This window comes from Amblyomma mixtum, chromosome 9 (genome assembly GCF_055824585.1).
Source record: "Amblyomma mixtum isolate Tamu chromosome 9, ASM5582458v1, whole genome shotgun sequence".
Lineage (NCBI taxonomy): Eukaryota > Metazoa > Arthropoda > Arachnida > Ixodida > Ixodidae > Amblyomma > Amblyomma mixtum.
Window position 1 is genome coordinate 35986116 of NC_143020.1, and position 5278 is coordinate 35991393.

General features: G+C 57.1%; 1 pseudogene; it reads right to left on the reverse strand.

Annotated features, from left to right (window-relative positions):
* Window positions 1-2311: 2311 nt before the first annotated feature.
* LOC149328738 (uncharacterized) lies at window positions 2312-3587 on the reverse strand (annotated as a pseudogene).
* Window positions 3588-5278: the final 1691 nt, after the last annotated feature.

Consider the following 5278-nt stretch of genomic DNA (forward strand, 5'->3'; position numbering starts at 1 on the left):
CGCGGATGTCGCGAACGCTGATGGCATCGTTGAGGAGCGATGCGTCCATCCGCCAAGTTGCGGAGGTCGCCGGACGCCCAGGGGCACACCTCAGAGCTAACAGGACGGGGAAGTGGTCACTAAGACCCCCCGACGCGGTGACCACGTCGCACGACACCAGGGCGTGGACGAGAACGCCCGGCAGGTAGAACCGGTCTAGGCGACTGGCGCTGCGACCCCTGACGCGCGTGGCCGCGAAAAGGTCGCCGTGCAGCAACACCCACGCGTCGTTGAAATTAAGCTGCCTGACCAGTTTGCCTAGCTCTTTGGCGTGGTAATTCGACGCTCCTCTGCCCGGACCCTCGATGTCGCGCAAAGTATCCAGGACGCAATTGAAGTCGCCCAGCAACACATGTGGCACACCCTCGAGAAGGTGTTTAGCGAGCGACCTGAAAAAGTCGTTCGTAAGCGCACGCGTTACAGGCGCGTAAACGTTCACGAAACGCGTCTTCCGCCCGTCCAGCCAGTGGTCGACGACCAACACACGGCCATCGTGTCCGAAAGTGCAGTGCGATCCCGTTCGGAACGCCGGGATCAGAAAAACGACACTCACGCCACAACACCGCGAGTCCGTCAAAGAAAAGAGAGCGTCTACATGAAAACGAGAACGAAAAGCAATAACGTCTGCAGGGGTGCTGAAATTGCATTCCTGCAGAAACAAAACATCAACGTATAACGAACGCGCAAGGTGAAGCACCTCCCGTTGCTTGTCGGGAGAGCGGAAGCCTTGCACGTTAAAAGTAAGACAACGAAGCTCAGCCATCATAAACGCAAAAATTACGAGGAACTTTAGCGGCTAAAGTGGAGAAAGGCGAAAGCCTGAGTGCTGCATTCTGCTACGCGATTGTTCGCTTCACATTTTGTTGGTGCATTAATTAACTGCCAATTAATGACGCTTAAGCTTCGCCTTTGAGTGGAACGTGACAGCGCTGTCAGGGAGTCCACGGAATGCCACCACCCGTTCGGCGCGATGCGTTGCCCTTTGAACGCAACGCTTTTTGAGGAAAGGAAATGGGGCTGTAATTCTCTGTCGTCTCGGTGGACACCTGAGCCGCACGGTACAGGAAGGGAGGAAGTGTGAGTGAAAGAAGAAAGTGTGAGTAGTGAAGAAAATGAAAATTGTATTTGAGGAAAGGAAATTACGCATCAACTGTCTCACATATCTCAGTAGACACTTGTCGAAAATTGTATTTGAGGAAAGGAAGTTGCGCAGTAACTGTCTCACATATTTCGGTGGACACCCGCCAAAATTCGCGCGTGGTGACGTCACGACAATTTGGACCAATCTGAAACGCGGACAAATACGCCTTGCTCATCGGTAAATTGGTTTTTGAAGAAAGGAAATTTATGTGCCTCTCATATCTCGGTGGACACCTAAACCTCGCCGTAACGGGAAGGGAGGAAGATGGGAGTGAACGAAGACACCGTATTCACTAGACGCACCTTTGTTCATTCCAAACCGTCGAGCTGGCATGGCGGAGTGGTAGCGTGCTCGACTCGCACTCCGGAGACCGGGGTTCGATTCCCAAGCTCGGCCAGTTTCTTACTCGGTTTTATTTATCTGGTCTGACTAGAAAAGTTAATTGGACTAATTGGTTAAGTAAGCAATTAACTAGACTCAGTCAAACTTACTTGGAGCATCACTATACGATCCCTTTAATTGGTTGCATGGTTAGAAGCCAATGTACAATTGGCCCCGTTTGAAATTCGCGCACTGTGACGTCACGACCGTTTCGACCAACTGAAAAGCGTGACATTTTCTGTCGACAACTGCTGCTTACAACGATGAGGCATTAAAGGCTTTCGCCTTAAAAAGAAAACACAGCAAACCAAAACAAAGCGGGTGATCAAGAAAACAAACAAAACGACAGGAAGAGTCCTGCAGGAAGAGTCTGTGGGTGCGGCGACACACCGGCGCCGGGGGGGGGGGAGGCGAGACGCTAGGGAGGCGTCCGGAGTCCCTGCCGGCGTCCTGGCTGGCGGCCCCGCGGCGACGGGGCGACGATGCCAAGCGGTGCCAACGGTTGCACGATGGCAAGGTCCGGCCGATGCGCGCGGCAGCGGCACATACACACAGTCACACACGCACCAACACACACCACCGCACAAACACCGTCCATCGTTCGCCTGACGCGCCGACGGAGCCAGCGCGCCGATGAGATAGCGGCGCCAGCTAACGGCGAAACAACGGCGCTCGAGCCACCGCCCAGCAGGGGAGACGGAAAGGGGCCGGCACGGCCCGAAGTCTTGGGAGGGGACGCCATGGCGAAGACTACGTGTCTTCGCAGAAGTCCATCAGGGTGTTCTCCTCGTCCGCCGTCCGCACCTTCTTCTTCGGTGCGCGGTCGAGCGGCGACGGGCCACTGCCCTCCGACGAGGAGTGCTGGCGCTTGGGGCCGTCCAGCTCGAGGGCTTTCCGCACGCCAGCCCGGACCGCCTTCGCGGCGCACGGGGGGCGCGGTTCGGGAGCCACAGGGATGTGCCCCCTCTGCGAGCGCGGCTCGCTCGCGCTGTCGCTGGAGTCGCTGCTCTTCACGGGCTTGTGCAGCGCAGTGCTGGAGGATGACGTCGCGGGCGACTCCGTGCTCGGCTCGGCGTCCTGCAGTTGCGCCGCCGTCGGCGCGTCAAAGAGGGCCGCGTCCAGGCTCGGAGGCTCCGACGGAGGGGTCGCGAGCAGCGACGCGTCCGAGTCGGTCGAGCCGGACTGCTCGGCGTTGAAGATGCCCTCGGGCTGGTCCTCCAAGGTCGGTTCGTCCGAGGAGTCAGTGGTCGCGTTCTCCGCCCGGTCGTCAGTGGAGGCCGCTGCGGCCTCGTCCCACGGGGTAGCGGGCTCGCCGTTGGTCTCGGGTGCGAAGCTCGCCGCCTTGTTGGAACCGGCGGCCGCGGCTGCGGCGTATGAGCGGGGCTGCACGCAGTCGGAGGTCGCGTGCTGGCACCCGCAGCGCTTGCACGCCGCCTGGCAGGTCGTCGTCTCGTGCCCGTAGCCTCCGCAGCGTCCGCACCGCGTGGAAGTGCAGGCGGCACCCAGGTGGCCCTCGCCGCCGCACCTCGAGCAGACCCGCTTCATGCCGCGGTACTCGAGCATTGCTCGGTGGCCCGCGACGGTCAGGAAGTTGGGCGGCGCACGCTGCATCTCCAGCTTGACGGTCCGGCAGCCGTTGCGGATGGTGCCCCGGCTCTTGAAAACGGGCTCCAAAACACCCCGCACCTTGCCGTACGGGCTCAGAGCCTTGCGAGCGCATCGTCCGAGACGGTGGGCGGCAGCCGAAACACCGTAACATAAACCACTGGCGCCGCCATCTGCGCCAGCGGTACAGATTTCCCAGCGACGAGGAGGCTCCCCGCCGCTACCATCTTCGACGCCTGAGCCATCGAGCTCACGGCACATAGGAACTTGGTTCCGCCGAGGTGCTGCAGGTACTGCAGCCCCCCGACACCGACGACCGCCTCGTGGAATCGATTAAGTCGTCTGCCGGAACAGGCTCCGGCACCTGGAAGTAAAAGCACTGCGCCTTTGTGGGGCGCACTTCAGGAGGCGGGAGGGCCATGCTGCGAAGCCCAGGGCACCACGGCAGCAGGCCTGGCGCCGGGGCACGAACAGCAGGTCCTCCGGGGTCGCTGGTGGGGTGCGCGGGATCCGGGCGGACCGCCCGCCGGGACCGAAGCCTACGCAGAAAGCTGTCGCGAGCGGAGCAGCGGCGCGACACGTCCGCTCAGCCAAAAGGCCGAGAAGAGATTGGCCATACACATAAAGGAAAGTTTATTGTAACGGCCAGACGTGACAGTAACAAATGAGGCAAACAGTTCAGAGTGGACATAAGGGTAACTTGGCAAAACTTCGCGACAAAGCAGTAAACACAAACACTGCACTCACATAAGCGCATAAAACATAGGCAACGCCGAGACACTTCGCGACAAACACTTCACGAAAGCATATAGCAAAACACTGACCGGGTATCCCCTGTCACTAAGAAAATCTGACAACAAAGGTAGGGGGAGGGGGGGTGGTCTCGGCCCCTTAGCCTGTACACTAGTTACACATCACACTTTCTCACTCCAGGAGGAGAGTGGGGGGGGGGGGACTCGGTGCGAGACTCTCGCCACTGTCGCATACAAGAAAAGTACAACAAACACAAAATGCACTAATAGAGCAGAGCTGGCAGGCCAACCCTGCCATCTCGCACAACATAAAACCTTGTATGCCAGCGCTGCAGAAACCGCTCCCCTCCGTCTAGTGCGAGTCGGTCAGTCGGTCAGGGTCTAAAGCCCCTGAAAAAACTAAAGTAGCGACAAGACGCCCTCCCTCTTCTCTCCTCCTCCCCCGCGCGCCGGGAGAACGACTTTTGTTTTCTTTGTGATTTCATGTGACTGCGGTGGCGACCTCTAGCCCGCTCCGACAGAACTAACGCCCCTTTTCAATTGGTTGCGCTGGATTCCCGTGCTTGCCGAGTTCTTCTCAATGTATCCGCATTAACCGTGCGTTCCGCTGCATAAATACATCGGTGACTTAGGAGAAACATTTGCATGCTTCACTGAATCGTCTAAAGGCAAAAATGAGCACGCATAGATGGATTGTTTTGGTCGAGCCGCACGCGCACCATGTCCGGGAGCGCCGGGCTCTATGCGGAGTGCCAAGTTTGATATCGAGAGTGGAGCGTGCATTGAACGTAACCGTGAATCACGAGGCCGTAGAATGAATTTGCGGTGATCTGTTTTTGTGAAGAGGGGTATGCAAACAGAACGACCGTCCCCGCCGGAACGCTGGACGTGCTACTACGGTTGCAGAGGTTTGACATTCAAAAGACACCTGCAAGTGAAGGCATTATAAATGTCTGTAGTTCATCTGCTCTTCTAGTGGCTTTCGGTTTTGGTCTGCTGCAGTGTATCGCGGACCAGGTTAGACGCTTGAGGGAGTGCTCGAAATACGTTATGATGTCCACGCTACGTCTGTACTTATCTGTGCCTCCCCTAACGTTCTCTCGCGTGCATGAACTGTAACGATATAGACTCCCGCATTAAAATTTTCTTTGGAATAGTTACTTAGTAAGGACAAAACCTACCTCGCAAATATCCTTCGCCTGCCAGCAAACGGATAATAAAGTTCTACGTAAATGTTTCATCGGCATCAGGCATTTAGTGAGAAGTAAAACCTACCTCGATTTTGACACATCTCTCCGATAATCTTTCATATTCGTATAGTCGCTATTAGAGCACTGCACGGGCCTTAATTATTGACGCG